At 42.6% G+C, this 21,392-nt stretch overlaps 1 protein-coding gene across 3 annotated transcripts in view; it reads left to right on the top strand.

The window, feature by feature from the left end:
- Positions 1–21,392, top strand: part of LOC146172891 (xibalbin-1-like) — a 320,295-nt gene that overhangs the window by 172,167 nt on the left and 126,736 nt on the right. Inside the window, exon 1 of one of the 3 annotated variants that reach the window (XM_084583512.1) lies at positions 7,748–7,837. The exons of the other annotated variants lie outside the window; for them this stretch is intronic. The gene's annotated coding sequence lies outside the window, so the exon portion shown is untranslated. Of the gene's footprint in view, positions 1–7,747; positions 7,838–21,392 lie in introns of those variants that run through there. 3 annotated transcript variants of the gene reach the window in all.

The following is a 21,392-nucleotide window of genomic DNA, read 5'->3' as shown; positions in this document are numbered from 1 at the left end:
TATGATGGGTCCGATGTGCAGGGCGAGAGGTTGGTCCATCTGTTTCAGAAAAGTCAAACATAGGCGAAAAAGGTAGAAGAATATCCACAAGAGTACGGCGTTGAGGTGAGCTGAGATCGGCGCTGATCATGCGGGAGATTGAAGTTTCATCAGCAGGCAAAGGTGCGGTGACACTCGTAGCATCTGTGACCAAAGCAACGACGTGGGGCGCATCGGGTCCACAGGAGGCAAGCTTCAATCCCGTTGGTAAAACTGCGGGCTCGGACGATGGGTTGATGGTCCATAACGAGGCACTACCATGATGCACGGATATCATACAGTGAGGGATAATTACATTTTTCTTCAGGCATGCTGAGTGAACTGGGTGCACCATGGCCTGGAATGAAACCTTCTCAAGAAGTGGAACGGACACGGGGACGAACATGGCAGACAAGGGTGGAACTACTGTGTCTTCGGTAATACTAAAAACTGTTTCTTCATCACGGCCACTTTCAAAAAGTGTCGGCAGATGCGAGCCATCAAAATGAACCTCTTGACTTCGGCAGTCCACGGTAGCGCCACAAAACTTCAAGAAGTCCATTCCTAAAATGATGTCATGCGTAGAGTGGGGTAAGACTACGAATTCGGCTTGAAAAATTGCACCACCCACAGACACTTGCGCACTACACACACCCAGTGGCCGCAACGCCTCTCCACTCACACCACAAAACGTTGAAGCACGGTCATATTCAAACATCACTTTGCGTCCCAACAAGCGCCTAAACTGATTACTCATCACAGACACAGTCGCACCCGTATCCACCAAAGCTAATGTATACACACCATCAATAAACACACGAATTTTGTTTTTGAGCATTATAGTTGGAGGGATGTTGGCACACAGCACATTTCCAGCGGCCTCACCCCCATTGGTCGCGCTGGTTAGTTTTCCTGCTGAGGATGCTAAGGCGACATGGGGCGCCGTCGTGGTGATGGAGAACGACGCGCACGGAAGGCGGGTGGTGGAGTAACACTTCTATCAGATGCAGGGGAGTGGTCGCGGATATTCTGGTTATGGATGTTGCGGTAATACCCACGCTCAGTATTTGATTGTTGAAAAACGGGATTGTATTGCCGATTGTTGGGTACTGTTGGAAGCGCCGGACGGTTATAGCGAGGTGGGAACCTACTGCGGCAGTATCTGGCGATGTGACCTTCGATGCCGCAGCGGTAGCATATCGGCGGAGAAGGTAGAAAATGCTGTTGCGAATAAGAGCAGGGAACAGCTGGGTGCGTCGTAGTTCTGTCTGAATGGTCATACTGCTCAGGAATCCTGGTAGATCGAATGGAAGATCTATGGGCACTTGAGGCGACGTCATACCTTGGGGCGTCAGGCACCGACGCATTCCGGTTGGCGAAATGCATAGGAGGATAGTCAATGGAAGCTGCAACTTCAGGAGCTTGTGGGAAAGGCTGAACGGTAATCGCTTGTGGTGGTGAAGCCGGCCGTCTAGATACCCTCTGGACAGAGACCTCAGCAGATTCGTGCAGGGGAAGTGGGTTGAGCCGCAGGAGTTCTTCCCGCACGATTTGCCGGATCGTCGACGGAAGATCTAGTTGGGCGTGGTCATCAAGGCTGGCCACGGTAGGCACGTTGGCCAGCCGCCCAAATTTTGGCACAATACGACGCGTTTTCAGAGCTTGAAAAGCGCGGATGTGTTTAATGACATCAGAGACGGTTTCAAGGCTGTCTTTGGCGATTAAAATTGTACACGTCAGCCGCGATACCCTTCAAAATGTGGCCGACTCTGTCTTCTTCGGGCATGTTGGAATTGACACATCTGCACAATCGGAGGATCTCTTCTGTATAAGTGGTACAAGTTTCATCCGGCAACTGAGCTCTTTGGGCAAGGGTCTGCTCAGCCCGTTTTTTGCTCGGTACAGAGTCACCAAAACGCTGTTTGATCTCGGTGGCAAACCGTTCCCAAGTTGTCAAATTGTCCTCGTTATTCTCGAACCATGTCATCGCCGTGTGAGTTAGAAAGAAGACGACATTTGTGAGCATGGTGATAGGGTCCCACCGGTTGTACCGACTAACTCGTTCATAATGAAGCAGCCACTTCTCAACGTCCTCACCTTCCTCTCCTGCAAACGGTCGTGGTTCCCGGTAAGGCTGGCAGGGAATAGAGCTGGAGGGGGCAGGCCTGTCACCAGCCTGGCTTGCAGCGTCGCGGCCGGCGCGGTTAGAATCGCTGTGGTCCATGATGTTTGGAAGCGGTGGCAGTCCAGCAAGGCGGCGACTACGTCGAAACTCCAGTGGTTCTTGCTGCGCCGTACTTGGGGATCGAACGGAGCACCTTCCACCAAGTTGTTACGATGAAATAGCAAAGGGGTGTTTATTTACAGTGATATGGCAGTGGGATAAGGTGAAGCCTACTAGCCCCAGGCACCAACGCTTCGTCTTCTTCTTCTGTCTCACCATCACCATCCCTCATCGTCGTCATTAGCGTGACAATACATACATACATACATACATACATACATACATACATACATACATACATACATACATACATACATACATACATACATACATACATACATACATACATAGGCACGCACACACGCACACATACACACACACATATACACACACGCATACACACACATACATACATACATACATACATGCATACATACATACATACATACATACATGCATACATACATGCATACATACATACATACATACATACATACATACATACATACATACATACATACATACATACATACATACATACATACATACATACATACATACATACATACATACATACATACATACATACATACATACATACATACATACATACATACATACATACATACATACATACATACATACATACATACATACATACATACATACATACATACATACATACATGCATACCAAATTATTTGTCTTATTATATTGTAAAAACAGTTGAAATAGCTGAGCTCAAATTTTGTACTAGTGAATATCGTAATCGTCCTTGGAATGTTTTTTTTTTTTTTTCCACTTGCGAATGTGTTCGTTTAGTGCAAAGAAAAAGATGACCTGTACCAGAACTTCTTAGCGACCATTATGCCCTGCCTTTAGGGGAGTACACGATGGAATTAAGGACTGCCGTCTGCTGCTCCCCTTGCGGTTCGTCGCTGGCGTGCATGCATTCTCTGCTGGCTTAATTACAAATCTCGTATTTCATTCCTCTATTATCTCACAGCTCCCAGCCGTAGGCGGCCAGCCGACATAGACATAATGACACACTTTAAAGTCGCACTTCTCTGCGTAGCCTCGGAGTATTGAAAGGTTGATTCCAATCACGCCTTCCCATCTCAACAGCGCAATCCGAGTTGGCAGCTCCTCTCAACTTTGGGATATCATGTGGTCTTTCTGATTAAGTCGCACAAACGATGTAAGAATCAGTGTTCTGCCATTTCATCTGCATTTATCACACACGCACACAAGCTCACGTGCACGCACACGCATATGCACACACACATGCACACGCGCGCGCGCGCACACACACACACACACACACACACACACACACACACACACACACACACACACACACACACACACACACACACAGTACCTAATTTTTTTTCCAACACGGAGGTTTTAACTCTATCGTGTTAACACAGTCGGCTTTAGCGCAGTAACCTAGCTAGAGATGGAATGACTTCCGATCTTAAGAGGAGAATTTCAGAGCTGTTAAAAATGGCGCACAGAGGCGCATGTTCGGAATAGAGAAGTGTATCTTTATCACATTTACCTATCGGCATCCACGTTATACCATATGGCGTCGGAATGTCAAAGACCTAAAACAGGAGATTGGGCCTTTCCATGCACCATGGAGGACGACGAACTTTATGATATTTCTTATTTTGATGTCATTAGAGTCCACATGAGCATAAGGGCCCACCGGGCACACCAGAAAATGGCCTGATTGGTTAAGAATCTACTGACGTCAAAAGAACGGGCTATGATCTAGTGCTGATTGCACGGCGAGTTGTGTGACACCACAAAAATATATGGGCGAATTGGCAGATACTCTGGCAATGGGCTATCGGTCATCGGATATGGCATAGTTGGGTTGGCTTCGAAACGTACTGTACACGCGAAAATGAAAACCATAAAAAAGTTGCAATGAGCATGTCGGACTGCGGCAATAGAGTTCTGCAGTAGCAACGTTGTTTCTAATGCTGTAACGTTTCGCTGCGAATCTGATTTAAGCGTAGGCACAGTTCTTTTTTTTTTTTTTTTTCAGATTGCTGTCGTCTTCAACTGAACTTTTTTAGAGCCCAAGTGTATTATTTTTAAAGCGAGCTTTCACAGTGTACCTACCTTTCTTTCTTAGAAACAGCCGGAAAAATGTTCTGACGCCTCTGAGAGGTAACAAAAACACTAGCGTGAAATGATACGTGCTTGCTGCAAACAATATGCTGCGTACAAGAGCACCATCACATGATTACAGACGACCCGTTGTAAAGCGTGTCCGCTCCCGGCACTGACCAGCATTTCCCCGCTTCAAATGACTTGAACTCATGGCGAGGCTACAACCCCCGACATCGGTGGCAAGATAAGAGAAAGGAAAATCAGATATATGGCTAAGTGGGAGACGAAATAGAAAGAAAAGGTAAAATCTGTTGTGATCATGAGAGACAATATGGGCTATGAGTCCATGGCTTAAAAACGAGCAACCGTACGATGCCCAGAGTTCACCTGCACATAGCCGCGCAATGCTTTTAGTTATTTTAGTCCGTGCTGTGAGCACTACTTCTCTTTATGCGTTTCGTCTATTGCCTGTAGTACGCGGTTTTACCAATTTTTCTCCAACGTGTGATGCGACTGAACTGGTCTGGAAGCAACATGACCGAGCGCATCCACTTCTGCGGTGGTCAAGATTACTCCGAGCGTTGCAAGCGCCTTATCTCGAAAACAGGCCCCTACCTTCGCGGCCGATAACGGCGGACCGCCTCGCCTCGAATGGCCGCACCACTCAGTTGCTCTTATTTCCCTCTTTGTCCTTGTTTAAGCGAAGCAAGTTCTCCTTTTGAACTCTGGTTTTTACTTTTTTGCACGCGGCGGTCGCCTGCCATCCCCTGCTTCTTCCTTCCTATCTCTCCAGCTATGTGACAATATTTACAAGCGCTTCATTAGTTGGAAAAGAGCATTCTATGCTGTCGCGACGAAAACGTAAAGTTAACCACATTTGCGTCAGCGTAGCAATAACATCATACAACCCGGTGCCTGAATACCAGACCAGCGAAATTATACCGGACAAAGCTGTAGGCAGACGCTAGACTCAGAGTACGGTGTTTTTTCAGAGCTCGTTTGTTTTTGTTTCCTATTTCCTCCGTCCTCGCTGTTCGCCCGTAAAGCACTCGGCAGTCATTAACGCCCCGCACCCACCGCTATGCACTGACGCCTCCGGCTTGTTCTGTTTTTGCAAGCCCATCGTCACGCCACACTGCGGCACGTCAAAGCTTCCTAGTGGTCACTGTGCGTAATCGCCCGGCCTGTGCGCGCCTGGCAGAGAGCGATTGGAGTCCAGGCGCCATGGCAAACACTCCTGGCGGGAAGTACAGGAACATTGCTTCAGCACAATGAAGGAGAGAGAGAGGGAGCTCTATAAATTCAGTGGGGACAAAGCCTGCCTTTTTAGCTGTCCCTCTTTGAGCTTTGTGAAATCGTGAATGACGTTGAGAGAAAACTGTGGAGACACATGTCGTTTTTCTCTAAGAGATATAAGTGCTACCCTTCTGCAGATGAACATTATTTGCCCCTCACCTCAGAAAGGATAATCTTGGAGCTTGTATAACCAGTTAAAGCCGTCCTCTGTGTATTTATGGCGCATTATTTATAAATAGTTGAAAATATCCTAGGACCGTTCATGCTACTAGGGCAAATTTTAACAGGTTAATAGTGAATATGAAAAAAGGCCTAATGAACTTTTTTTATCTAGTAGGCGCAAATGGGGAGCAAATTTCACAGTTAGTAGATATTGTCATGTGTCTCCTGTAGATCCAAGTTGAACCACTGAAGAAACTTCAAAGGATGGTGCAAAAACTCAGTAGCTTCTTAAGTGTTGCCTAACACTTCGTGCACTCGGATATACAGTGCATGCTTAAACTGTTTGTGTGAGTGACTGTCGTCAGAGGAAGTGACTACAAAATAAGCAGAGGACAGTGTCAGAGGAAAGCCTTTTTACATAAAAATACATCAATATTGCACTGGTAATTGTAATTCGCCAAAGCTGGACTCATACTCTGACTTTCATCTACCACTTCTTGCCTATATGTGCGGCATACCAAATTTTTGTACGTACATATAAGATAAATTCCGCTTTAAAAGCACATTATTCTATGTGCGATGCAATCTTAAGCAGGTTAATTTTATCAGAGAAGATAGCGGCAACAATATCCTCAATGCCTCCAAATTTCGACCTAAACTTGAGCGTGTGTGAAGCGAGGGAGAAATGAGTGTTCATTTATTTTCTAATAAACGAGGCTGGAGGTATGAGGTGACCACAGATTCGATTGGGGCAGTCAAGTATAACGTAAGATTTCTTTGCAAGGTTTGTATGGAACAGCATTGTGCGATCCTGTGGCATTGAGTCTCGTAATCCATGAATGTGAACCTACCCCCAATAACTCGAGACCGCGTTCAAGACTGCCTCATCAACCCTTTGCTTTTGCCATGACGTCCGCTAGTCTGTAAAGCATGGTCTACAACAATGAGGCATGTGATTTTAATGGCGTCATTCTGGAGTAGTGACTCATAGCAGCAATTTTTGGCCTTGTGGTTTGCGTGGGCAGGTTGCGACCTGGGAATTAAAGCCCATCATGCTTTACGCTTGGCCTCTACCTGTAAAGCGTGCTTTTCTGTGAAAGGATCCTTTCTTACGCAAAGCCAACTTTACAAATGCTAAGATTTCTGACGAAGATTGTTCTGCCTTTCACTCGGGTACATAGCCTTGAGAATTATAGTAATAATAATTATTATTACTACTACTAGAAATAAAAATAAATATATTATTATTATTTTATATTATTATTATTATTATTATTATTATTATTATTATTATTATTATTATTATTATTATTATTATTATTATTATTATTATTATTATTATTATTATTATTATTATTATTATTATTATTATTATTATTATTATTATTATCATTATTAATATTAATATTATTATTATTATTATTATTATTATTATTATTATTATTATTATTATTATTATTATTATTATTATTATTATTATTATTATTATCATCATCCTCATCATCATCAAGGCTATGTACCCGAGTGAAAGGCAGAACAATCTTCGTCAGAAATCTTAGCATTTGTAGAGTTGGCTTTGCCTACAAATAAGTACCTTCACAGAAAAGCACGCTTTACAGGCAGAGGCCAAGCGTAAAGCATGATGGGCTTTAATTTCCAGGTCGTAACTTGCCCACGCAAACCACAAGGCTAACAATTGCTGCTATGAGTCACAACTCCAAAATGACACCATTAAATTCACATGCCTCATTGTTGCAGCCCGTGCTTCACAGACTAGCGGACCTTTTGGCAAAAGCAAAGGGTTGATGAGGCAGTCTTTAACGCGGTCTCGGGTAATTGGTGGTAGGTTACTCGAGAGCATTTTCGGCTCTGCCGGGCTTGTCACCTTTTGCGCCTTTCAAGCAGAATTGTTTTCTGGTTTATTTTCAGAAAATCAACACTGGTTGAATCCACATATATAGTATGTCGAAGACGAGGTGCGCTCCGTGGTTGACCTGCTTCGCAGTATTGCAGGTAGGTCTTCTGGCACTTCGTCGTCTTCACACAAAATACGCTGTCTAGCTCACTACGTGTCGTCTGCTAGGCTATGTTCAATCAGTTTTTTTCTCTGGGCCACTTGTTTCATTCTTTTTCCTCGGCAGTTTAACACGGCGCATTGGACAACGATACGACGAGGAGGTATGTGAACAGGATAGTGCACGTCTCGTGTTACGTTTCTGCTTATCGTATCCTTGCTTCAAAGCGCTGTGTTAATCTGACTGATAGGCTGTCCCCTTGGGAGCGCGGTTTCTCTGCCCGACCACCGATGGAGCTGGCGTCTGGCGGAAGCGGGGTGTCTATATAACCACAGAACTCGAGTCAGGGTGACTATGCTTGACATTTTTCAGTTTAAAAACACCAACTTAATACAAAAAAACATGACAACATGCTTGTTCCACATTGAACACAAGCCTTCTTCATTATTTAACTCATTGCGTGAAAACATTGCAAGATCTTTCGAATCGGTGGTTTTAGTGAACATAGTCACAAAATACCGTCATGTAAACTCAACATCTCAATTTGCAGACACAGCAGAGTATATTTTGCACATATAAACTTGAAACTGCTTTATATTTGTTTTCCTGCTAGGCTTTGGTAAAGATTGCTCAACTTTAAAAGATGGTTAAAAAAAGTGCTGAGAAAAGAACTGTCTGGCTTCACCAAAAGCACGGAACTTGTAACCTTTAGCTCTGGGAAAAACCAGGGGCAACAGCGTATGTATTGCAACAACAATCTAAAATCATTAAAAGCCTCAGTTTATTCGTATATTGCGAAGTTCTGAGAAACAATTTGACATGACCTTCAATAAACTTCCGGCTGGGCCCAGTTGGTGCATTATTCCTAACGTAAATTGAAGCGCAAACGAAAGACGAAAGGCAAAGCGCCTGTCCTTGTGTTTGCCTCTTCTTTGTGGTTCGTCTTTTGTTTCCGCTTCAATTTAACATAGGAATTTGATATGAAGACCTTTATTGTAAAAAAAAATATATATATATATATATATATATTTCAGTAAGCCTCCCGAAGAGTCGATCATTTCAAAGCCATCCAGGTTTCGGTTTATACATTGTACTGTAGCTCTACGAACTAAAAAAATGCTTTTAAAGATACTTTGACAAAAATAGTGTGACAAGTGAGTTTGCGCATACTATTCACAAAATAATTAAATTATCGTACCAATGCTTTGAAATAATCTCTAAACCTTCACGCGAGCTAAATTACGCTTGACGCACATCCTATGTTACTCTGATATTTCACAATTTGCTGCATCACAACAGGAGATTAGCTTCAATATTAGTTCTGGAAATTTTCCCTGCTTTTTGAACCATTGTGTTGTTTCTCATACAGCGAACAGCCATTCAACAGATATGTCGTAAGAAAACCAATTCTTGTGCCTAATAAGACCTTCGTCAGCCTTGAATACAACAAAACAAATTGTAAGTTAATATGTCGCTATAACTGTGTTGGTATGAAGAGACAGCTGTGCAGCTTTTCCCTTTCAAAGTTCAAAGGTTGTCGTTCAAGTCGATAGCACACTTCAACCCACCTTCGTGAGCAACTTCGTTTGCTTTCTTCCTCACGCTGTCTGCATACTGCTTCTTGTTTTACACTATCTTACCCGGAAAGCAAGAGAGGTCTACCATGTGGACACAAAAGGAGTGTTGTATACTTCATTCATGTAATCCTAGGCCAAAATTAACAATCCTTTTCTGAACTATTGCATAAAAGTTATCCTTTACTTTTCTAATTGGCTTAATAGAGAATAATTTATTGCATTATCAATTGCAAGAACATTTCTAAAGTACTGTAGTAGCAGCAAAGAAACTTAATTACTGTCTTCCTAAGTTCAATGTCAAAGATTTAACGACCCAGCCGACGCCAGCAACCTAAAGAACTTGAGCCAAAAGAAAGCTGTGCGACCAAAGTAGACTAAACGCTTTATAATGTGACGAGCTGCATCGATATACTGCAGCTGTGTGCAGCAAAAGAAGGCATCAGCGAAGATACCTCTAAGCAGGCTTTCGAGTCAATGGCGTCCACTGATTACCATGACGCGCCACTTCGACATCACCTTAGCTGAATACCAGCAAACTACGAAGCCATGAGTACCGGTCGACTCTATTGGCTGCAGGGTCTGAATTAAGGGGCATTTGCCCTGGCGTTCTTTGAGTTGCATCATGTGGTACAGATTTGTGTACAAACGGAGAAATGATTGATGACCTAGACAGGAAAAGTAGAAAGGTAGGCTTGAAAATCAATATGCAGAAGACTAAGGTAATGTTCAACAGCCTCGGGAAGGAACAGCAGTTTATATTAAGTAGCGAAGTACTGGAAGTAGTAAGCGAATATGTCTACTTAGGACAGGTAGTAACCGCAGATCCGGACCATGAAAAAGAAATAACAAGAAGAATAAGATTGGGATGGAGCACATTTGGCAAGCACTCGCAGATTATGACTAGCAGCTTACCGGTATCGCTCAAGAGTAAAGTATATAACAGTTGCATCTTATCTGTACTCACCTATGGGGCTGAAACGTGGAGGCTAACCAAGAGAGTTCTACTTAAGCTGAGGACAACCCAGAGGGCTATGGAACGAAAAATGCTTGGGGTAACATTAAGAGATAGAAAGCGTGCAGAGGGGGTCAGAGAAATAACTCTAGTTACCGACATTCTAGTGGAAATTAAGAAGAAGAAATGGAAATGGCAGGACATGTAGGGCGAAGAGAGGATAACCGATGGTCGCTTAGGGTAACAAACTGGATTCCAAGAGAAGGAAAGCGTAGCAGAGGGCAGCAGAAAGTTAGGTGGGCGGATGAAGTTAAGAAGTTCGCAGGGGTCAAGTGTATGCAGCAAGCACAGAACCGGGTTAAGTGGAGAAATATGGGAGAGGCCTTCGCCCAGCAGTGGGTATAGTCAGGCTGATGACAACGACGACGACGACGACGACGACGATGATGATGATGATGATGATGATGATGATGGAGAAATTTCATTACTTAGCTCATCTTAGTGTCAGCTTTATTACTATTGGCGCATTTCTATCCAAGCATCAATATTACAATGCTGACTACCTGCACTTGAAGTCAATTTCAGTTCTGTATCTTTTACCGATATTGGGCGAACAAAGTATCAGTACTGAAGATGCATTCTCAAATACGGTGTCCAGCCCTGCTACTCAAGCATATTTTAATGCGGTAAAGTTTAGGGCCAGGTTCACTAAAAGTCAGGCATCGGCGTTGTAGATGCCACCACTGTTATGAATCACCACGGGCAATATACGTTTTAGGGGACGCCGTAGTTGCAAGTGGAATGGCCGTAGTTGCAAGTGGAATGGCTGTGCGTTGAGGGTTCACCGGAATGTGAATGTCACGAGACCACGTGGGATGGCCAAGCTGCTGGCAAGCGCTCACTTCTCGGGCCTTCGCCTTTGAATTTGAAATGAGAGGATGAATTTGAAATCCTGCCCTGCAGTACATTTGCTTTCCGAGACAGACAAGCTGCTCCGTATATGCCACACAGGCAATTTTATTCGGCTTGTTTAAGGCGGCTTTTTATACTATCTAGTTTGGGTGGTCTTTCGCATAACGTGGTCGCTTACGACTGTATGTTAATCAGTATGTGTGAGGTAAGAGAACAAATCGAGGGATTAGTGCGTAATCAAGTATGAAAGTTGATGCTTACACGAGCGAGGATCACCAAGGTGAGCAGTAGATGGGAGCAGTAAACGCTAGTGCGTCACGCCCTTGAAGACCAAACCTAATTGCCTTAAGTTTCTTCTTTGAAGGCATAAAACCTAAAGTAAAACTTAAGAGGGATCGGAAGTTCTGGGCTAGCTGCACGCTGACCAAAGAAACAGCGCGAAAGAAAAGGGGGTCATCGTGTTGTAGACATCCACAATGTACGTATATATCCCTTAATTTCTGTTACCAGTCTTTTTTTAACGTCATTAATAAAATTGAGTTTTCAATGCGGGATTTAGTCCTTTAAACTGCGGCCTTTATACTGTCTGACCTGTGTGGGCAAGCGTGAAAGGTGCTCAGAAGACCAATTATAGGGCACCATCTCTCAGGTAGCCGGCACGGCTTCTTGACTAGAAACTAGCAACTGGTGCTTCCTCAGCTCCTAGCCATCTGAAAATAACCAAGACAAAAAGCTGAAAAACGAATACTAACTGTAGTAGTTACATTCATTTTGGCCACTAACATGTTACGAGCACAAAGGAAGTTCGAAGACTTGGCTAACTCGCATAATATATCAAGACTAGCGTGGGAGCCTTACCAAGCGTCGTGAACAGATGCCTGCACTGGTAAGGAGAACTCGTTAAGAACGAAATACCGGAAGTCTTGTTGCTTCCGCTCCAAGTGCAAGACACTTCCGTGTTTTTGCATTACTGTAGGTCTTCCGGTAACTGGCTCTCGTGATATTGTACCAAAAAGTAACATGACGGAATTTATCTTCTATGTGTTATCTAAAGTTTAAAGGGATACTTATGTTCACTGTATTGAAGGGAACCATTCGAGAACTATATATAGCCCCGAAAGACATTACCTCCACCTGCAAATGTCAAGATATATCGCGAAAGAATGCGGTAAATACGAACTCACTGTAAGCCTAAATCTCGGTCGATTGCTTCTTCTTGCACAAAAGGTGATACACAAAGCTTCCACCCCGTTCATGCCTAGTCTTGGCTATATATCTGATCTGAGTAATATCACGATGCCGTGTCGCACGCATGAAGTATTACTTCCAAACGACTCCGAATCGCAGATTTGAAGCCAGAGCATACAGGAAAACATGACGCTTTTGAAATTTTTCTTGGTACTGACAGGCAATATAGAAAACACGGTTGTATTTTCTCCACACGATGGAATAAATAACAAATGGTGTGTCGTGCGCAGATAGATTTAAAGTCGTAAGAACGCTTTAGAGGCTGACGGGCCTCGCTAAACAAAAACGAATTGAAACTCGACAGACCAATACTATGGATTCAGTGGGATTTGTTTGATTTCACAAGCATATGACCTTTCGACAACCTGATGTTTCTTGACGTGAACCAATATCGCAGCGCGCGAGCGCATTTGCATTTGCTCTCGCGGCTTCGGGCGCAGTAGCATGATAGTACATCGACTACTGCTAATAACCTTTATTTTCTTTCACTAATCAGGTGACGCGTATATCACAATGTTTGCAGCATTTTGTTTTACACCATATCGGGCTCCAATAAATGCGGACACAATGCAAACAACGCAATTCAGTTCTAAAGACCTAAGGCAGAGCTCGTCAGCTGAATTTCTTTCGAGTTCCAAGCTTATTTAACGATGGTTGAAAGTTTGTTCAACAAACTCTTCAGTCTCAAGTTGGCAGTAACTAACTACATGCACCCCATGGTTTAAAGATCACAATGCAGACAAAGATTCTGCAGAATACTTTCTTCACCACGTCAACACGTCCCTATTACAATCAGAGCAACAGGGACTGAAAATGAGTTCAGTTGCAAAGCGCAAAAGTATAATTTTTCCTCTGAATTAGACAGCGATAAAAGAGCGTCTATAGGCGCACTTTTTCCGCCGTCTATTTCTATGACAAGCATATGCGGGCATGAGATAAAGGGACGTACGCTGCCCACGGAAGCAGAATTTAATGTGTAATTATATATTTGAGATGGAAGTAAAAATAAATAAGGCGCTGTTTAACCCTGACCAAGGGAGATCGAAAACAGGTTTCAAAGTTTCACACTTTCCGTACAAGCAAAAATACAGTTGCACGTCCTTTTCTCTTTCTGCTTAAGGTTTGCACGTCTGTACTTTCTATGCACTCTTTTTTTTTTTTTTTACGAAAAGCAAATGTACGAGCCTTTTGTCCCGCTGCACGTCTTTTCTAAGACTTCAGCCTCGCCATTACTCTCCTCTGATTCTGCTATCTGTCCAGCGCCCACTGCTACCACGGACAGGAGGGGAAGAAAGCAAGAAAAAGAAGCGGATCAATCCTAATATAAAATATGTCTCGTGTGATGTCCGTAAGCAATTCAGGAAGAAACAAAACACGCGATGAGACTATGTAGAATGCGTCCAAGTGAGTCTCCTTGGAGTTTTTAGGAGCTGGGACTTGTGCATGATTGAGCACATCCACGATGCGGCACTGAACAAACACACCGTCTTCTTCCTGCTTGCTTTCCCAGTCGGAAAAAACTACAGAAAATTTTCTGATGTTACGACAGACTTTCTGTGCGGTTTTTGACGGGAGACCTGTTGTGACAACAGAACATTCTGTTGTAACATCAGAAATGTCTCTAGTTACAACAGAAAAGTGCGACAGAACTACAGACAACAGAAATATACTACAGAAAAACAACAGAACTGCAGAAAAGTACTACAGAACTACAGAAAAATTTGATGGTTACGACAGAACTACAAGATATTTGGTCGTATTTTTGACACAGTTCTGTAGTTTTTTTTTTTTGTCTTTATAACGCCTTTCCCATTTCGTGATACGACAATAAGCGATGGGCGGATTTTGGGGCAATCGCGAATTAGCGTCAGTGCGGAAAAGAGTAGAAACGATGCTTTGTTTTCTCATCTGTCAAAAAGGGGTATGGCCTGTCAAAAAGGGGTATGGCCAACGAAGTAAAAAAGATATTCAAACATATGGACGCACGTATGCTCCGTCCTTGAGGGTATGACACGACAGCTTTAACAGCCCCCATTCGCACATATTCTCATTCACGTACATGCATTATTTATAATCGCCCAATATTTATACTATCCCGTTCTGGTCTGTTTGATGTTTTCCCGTTATAAACGCAGTCTGCTAAATGGGCATTGATGTCAGCACGTATTGCGCTCGCATTGGTACAATTCTATCATGTTTACATCGCTGCACCTGAAGCATTGTTTCAGCAAATGCAGTTTCTGCGCTTTGTCGCGTACGTTTGCTAAGACTTTGAAATGTGCTTGCATCTACACGCTTAGGCCTGCTCCTTCTTTCTGCTGGATACACTAAGGTCAATCCTGAACTTAAAGTGAAAGACGTCCTTAACCTGTTGAAACACTTCATTGATGACAACTAAAAATTCTATAACAGCGCAGATACGTTGGAATACATTATTCGCCATGTTTTTGAGAATAATCAAGTCTCGAATTAGCACTACTGAACACAGCACGAATGGTGCATCCAGCATTAAGAAAAATCTCTGTTCTGTTCATGGCATGGTTAAAGAAGTCGAGTATACAGACCAAAGCACAAGCAAGGACCTTAGCAACGTGGTTATTGATTTCAATAATATTGTTACGAACCAAGAAGGAGTAAGAATGAGGGGCGAAATCTTAGGCGAAATGTTCGTATTGATACGTGGTAAGGTTAGTTGAATTGCAAAGTAAAGGCGAAAGCTTCTTTTGCCTGCTACACTATTCCCCTTTCATGCCCCATCAATGTAAGGGGCTATATTATTGCATTATTAGGGACACTCCAGCTCATCCTTTAAGGGTATGAGGCGAGAGCGTAAGCTACCAGCCCACATATGAAGTCACGCTTCAACCAAGCCGTATGGACTTGCCTGCGTGTCGTATGGGTAATGAGAATGCAAATGGTTCTGCCAGGCTGAACCTGATAGCACCCACCCATATTAAAGGAGCGACCCGGGTTGGCAGCTCCTGCCCGTAGCATAGGGGTAACGTGAATTTAAATGTCATGGCAGGCTGATTTTTTTATGAGGAGGCCATAGCTACGCCTCTTCACGGCGTTGCTGCGGCCACTCGAGGTTGGACAGTATACCCCTATATCTAGCTTTGGTAGCTCTGCCTGGTGTATTCTTGTCGGTTGGTATTAAGCCCTCCGTCATTTGGCGTTTCTTAAGTTCTTTTGTCAGCTTAGATAGTTCACCGTTATACTGGCTATCCTGCCGCTTACTTCTAACACGCACTCAGTTATGATGTTTCTGAAATTATCATTCATTGCTTTTTGTTCTACAGTCACCAACCTCGATTAGAGCTGAATAATATATTCTCCAAAGAGATCCTAAATTCCGCTACTTTCCTCTCAGCACTTCTTCCTCACTATGCCACATGACAGGACCTAATCGGCAGGTGCTGCAAACATGGGCTGCCCCATTGAAATGGAAAGGTGAGATCGGATTCCTGCTTGCTGGTCAGCGATCTTAAGTGCACGACTTCCGAGCATTCACCTTCATATCTCACCAGTCTAAAAGACCTTTGTTCGAGCATCGTGCCTCATGTCTGATTCTGCTATTGGCTCACTATCTCCATCTTAAGGCACGTAGTTGAAAAACCGGTGCTCTTGGATCGTTTACATAAACTCATGAAAAAGCAATAAATTTCGCATTTCTTCTCTCTGGACTTTAAGAGTGGAAATCGACTCTAGGAGCACGAATCGGAAGCAAAACTTCGTTTTTCATAATGACAGATAAAATTTATGGCAAGTTCTACTATGCGTTCGAAGCACACTGGATTCAGCCCACAGTGCGAATGCGCGTGAAGCTCTGGTGCCGAAGCCTTGCGCAACTAGAAGCAAGGTGTAGTCGATGCATTACAATGCTTTTCTTCACTCCGGCTCTTATATTTATACCTTCAGATGTAGTTCATAATCTCTGCTTGAGGAAGTATATGGTTAAATTGACAATGATAACTCGCAAATACAAACCCTCATGATAATTAACAACGTAGGAAAAGGCATACTAGAGAGCTGCACTGCTCCACAGCTGTCCAAATAAATTTCTTGCCCGGAAATAAAAGATGCAAGAAGAGTAAAGCAATAGTAAACGACTACTTTTCTGCAATTGTAAAGTTACTTTTCAGAGATTGAAGGTATTTGAGTAGCAATCAAATACTCTCGTAAAAATTTTTAGGTATTTTTCAGAGGTTGTAGTGGACTAATAAAAATTCACATTTGTGGTAAAGTAACTACCATTCTAATAACTTAATTTCTTTAACATCTACAAGACTGCCACTGACTACCCTTACTCGTCATACTTGTCAGGCTATTCAGTTTGATTTAATAGATGAGAAAATAAAAAAGAAAAAAAAAGATGAGGAAAACAATGAGAAAAGCGCCGGCGAAGAAAAAAAGAGTAAACGAGGTCTCTAATTTGAATATGTTCGCTGTATACACAATAGCATTAGCCCCAAATAGCAATTTATTTTATCTTTATCCCCCAAACTCGCTGAATATGGAGGCACGCATATAAAAAAAAAACTGAAAACTAAGACCACAAAAATTTTAGGAGGTACCTAAAATTCCTTAAGAGGGATAAGGTGAAAGCCTTTGGGCCTAGTTTTATTGTAGTGTTTAACAGAACCTCGCCGATGACAAAGGGCAGGAGAGTGGTTTCTTCACTGCGGATTCGAGGATAGGAGCTCCACTCGGCTGCGATGATTCGAGCTCGTTGCGCCGTCTGGTCTTCAGAGCTGTCGGCAGATGGCGTGCGGTGGTTTCCGCCAATAGATTTACTATACAATAACTTTATTTGACGCGGGGCTACATGAGGCCCGCCACGCTCTATTCTGGAGACGTGGGTGCAGCCGAAGTCTTCGCGCCCCATGCTGTGCCATGGAGACAGCCGGAACGCAAAGCAAGGAGAATTAAAATGTTTCTCACGTGACCGGCGTGGCGTAGTTGGTTAGCGCGCTCGGCTGGTGATGGGAAGGATAGGAGCTGAAATATGCTTTTTCTCTTAAAGAATAAATTAAAGGGTAATGAATTTACTGGATTGGATAATGGGCCCTTTTCTGAATTGGCTTCTGGATTGGGATATGGACTAATGAATTGCATTTTGGACTGTTTGATTATGGAATGGATTCTGGTATGGCTTGATATGCGACTGGTGTTGGATTGGTTTTGGATCTTTCTGAGCTGACTCAGCTGACGAACAACTCCTGCGGACGCCACCTATGAGTCGAGAAAGGCTTTCGCCGCAATATAATATTGGAACATCATTGGTCAACATTATCATCGACAATTTTGCATCCAACCTTGAAGACATGTTTTACAAAAACACCTTAATATAAAAAATACCTGTTCAAGAAAATTTTCATCTGCGGTGATCTCCCAAGGAAGGAGGTACAACGTATTATCATATGTGGACTATGCTGTACCTTTGATGGTCAAAATAGCTATGACAGTAAGAAAGAAATTTTCTCATTGTTATTTATATCGAGTTATTGAACGCGTCTGTTTCTTACTCAAGCGCATATAGTGAAGTTACAGAACAGAACGCATAAGATAGTGTTAAACTGACTATCTGGCCTGCTCTTTTAAAGTGCACAGACGATAGACATTAGAGAAAATGAGAAAGTTGGGAAATGCTTATCACGCGACATGAAAAACTGTATCGCGATAAAATTATGCGATAGTAATTTGCGCCATTAGCCATTCTTAATGTATAGAAACGTTAGGCAGTTATTGTCTGAGTTATATTCATGTGGCGAAAGGATGCAATATTGGAATATATTTATTTATTTATTTATTTATTTATTTATTTATTTATTTATATGAATATATGATAAAGGTAACCTAATATATATATATATATATATATATATATATATATATATATATATATATATATATATATATATATATATATATATATATATATATATATATATATATAGACATAGAAGAAGACGGGACGAGCTCTACGTGTCATAGTTACATGTCCTAGTTAGTTTTTTTTTAATTAATGACGACGCACCATACTTGCTAGCTTTGATATATGATATGGTTGCCTCAAATAAAAGTGCGCACTGTGCGTTTCCTATTATGCTGTGCAAACCGGTACACAGCACAATGCGCTGTAATGTGCTTGTATGGACCTTTAATAATGATTCATATGCGTAATGTGCTGTTGGAAATACCTTTTTATTCAACTCTCAGGTACTTCTAAATTTTAAGTATTTCAATATCGTCTTTGAATATACGCTCAGCTAATGAGACCAGCCAGAAATATCCGAATGCATGTGCGAGCGCGGTAACATATCTGATCAGGTATTTTATTCTGCATACTAAAATGACCACATTCGCTTTCTAATAAAACTTATTCTCATCCAGACTAGTGGTGAACCTGTCCCACAGTGCTGTTTCTAAGCATCGCAAACCGGTCACCAGGGCCCGAGAGACAGCCCAAGCCTTTGAGATCCTCGACTAAGGCCCATTTCCTTCCTGCACCCCCTCCCACGCTCCCGAATTTGGAAAGCCTAAAATGCTTGTTTTCTCCCTTACACCTGAAAAACATTTACACTTTACACCCAAAACAAATTACAAATTTACACGCAAGACACTTACACCTGTCAAAGCCTGTGTTATCAAGATGTCGTAAGGAAACATTGACAGATTGTTAATCTGCGACATTCTGTAAATTCCTTTCCCTTCTATGGCCCTGTTTGCATACATGTGGTCCTGTTCTCCTCTGCGATCAGGCTGGTTTTGTTTATTGGCTTGGTTTCCGTTTAATTTTATTTCATTATTTATTCTCCCCATATACGGCTTCAGTGGGAACATTCCAAAGCAATTTGCACACTAATGTATTCGGTCTCTCCTGTGCGGTCCACAAAAATTATGGCTCACTAGATCAACACATCGCTTTTCAACATCTTCACATCAATTTGCCACGCACCATGCCGCAATTATTTTAGTTTGCTTCATGACGTTTTTCAGAAACAAAAACTATCTTCCATTATTTCGACAGTTCTTTTTAAAAGCAAGTGCATGAAAAGAATTTTTCAACTTTTTTTTTTTAATTGCTTCTACGCAGACAGTGCATCTACCAAAAGAAGAGGTATTTTTGAACATGCCGCTTCGTCCACTAGCTTCTCTGCTACTTATCGCTTCTGACTACGATAAAGAATAGCTCGAGCGAACTTCCTTACACTCCCCTGCACTGACCATGTTGAGCCTTAACCGCCTCCGTATGCAGCCCATCCTGGCGTGGCTGTGTCGGCCCTAAGGTTTAAACGTCTATGCAGAAGAGGCCCCAAGCCTGCATAAACTGGCATTCGTCTGAAGCCGCTGAGGAGCGATAAAAGGAAAAAGAAAATTATGCATAATTTAGCGTGGTCAGGTGCAAATGAGGTGCATCAAAACGTTTAGTTTTACTTTGGTTTGGCAGCAGACAGAGGCTCCGGCCATTTTCAAGCTCAAGCCGGTTCTGCACAAAAATCGGCGGTTGAGATATTTCACGGTAGCACACTAAAATTTTGAGCCCCGCGACAGACCTCAAGAGGGCTAGACAGTAGCCTTGTACTCTAGATTCAATGAAAATCGGTGAAGAATACGACACGGAAGGCACTGCGCGAGAAATGCGGAGCTCAGCGCGCGGGGATGCCCCGCTGCTGTGATGGGGTAGGGCTCTCGTGTAGAGATGAAAGAGCTTGAAAAAAAAAAAAAAAAAAACGTAAAATGTTTGAAAAAAATTGGGTTTTTTTCTCGTCTTTTTCTTGAGGCATGTCAAACAGGAAAAAACCCATAGAGTATCACGTCCTTAGAAAAACTCGAACATTTCTGCTAGCCCTAAACATCGATAGATGACGGCTTCTAATAAGAAAAAAAAAAAACACTAAGAAGGTTGTAGAAACCTATTTTTTATTTGCTGGGTTTTGGTTTTGATTGCGCATTGTGGACCTAGTTGAGAAGCTTCGTGATAAATGCTAAATCTGCTGGAACACTTCAGTATGCCGAAATATTGCATTTTTATTTTTCCTCCTTCCGCTCTGTGTCGGAGTGCGAACATATGAAATGCACTCTTGTTTCACTTATTAGTGTTTCGAATAAAGTAAAAATATATCATGGCTAGGATTGTAGTCTCATCGACGAGAAGGTTTCGTTGGGGCTTCGATGCTGGTGTATAAGCAGCGGTGTCTGCCGATCAACCTACCGACCGCTGATGTAACGGCTGGCTGATGTTGTGCGTCGCTGTGCCGTTATACTGTGCCAAGCTCCTGTGCTGAGATGTCACTAATATGTCACACACCGGAATATAAAAAGCATGGGGTAGACTATATAAGCAAGAGAACTTGTCTTAAACCAGAGTTTGCCTCTGCAGATTATACAGCGGGAGTGGGCTATAGTCCGCCAGTTACGAAAAGTTTATCTGCACGTATCATTTGACTATGAAGAACACGCCAAAAGAAAAGAAAAAACGCGCTAGAGAGCAGTAGGCACGAAAACAAGGCCAGTACTTTGTTCACTCGCACTACTCCGAATCGCTGGTGCCGTCACTTGCTGCGCTGCTCATCAAACTAGAAACTTTAGGCTGTGTATTAGAGGGATTAAATAGAGGTTTCCGTACTCTGTCTACCTTGAGCCTATTCTTGCTGTTGTTGTGAACACAGTCGAACTTTGACCACTTCCCCGCATATATGGCAGCAACCTTCTAGAATTATTAGGAGTGTCATTTACGTCTTTTTAAAGCCAAGTAAAAGCGCCGCAACGCATGCATGATTAGCGCACATCCAGGACAAAACTACTGCTGCTTCAATATAGCTGCAAATATTGCTCCGTATAAATAATTATTTTTCAATTTT

This window comes from Amblyomma maculatum, chromosome 11 (genome assembly GCF_055883805.1).
Source record: "Amblyomma maculatum isolate TAMU_Amacu chromosome 11, ASM5588380v1, whole genome shotgun sequence".
NCBI lineage: Eukaryota > Metazoa > Arthropoda > Arachnida > Ixodida > Ixodidae > Amblyomma > Amblyomma maculatum.
The sequence above is the reverse complement of the archived record's forward strand: the minus strand, read 5'-3'. Positions and strand labels throughout refer to the sequence as shown.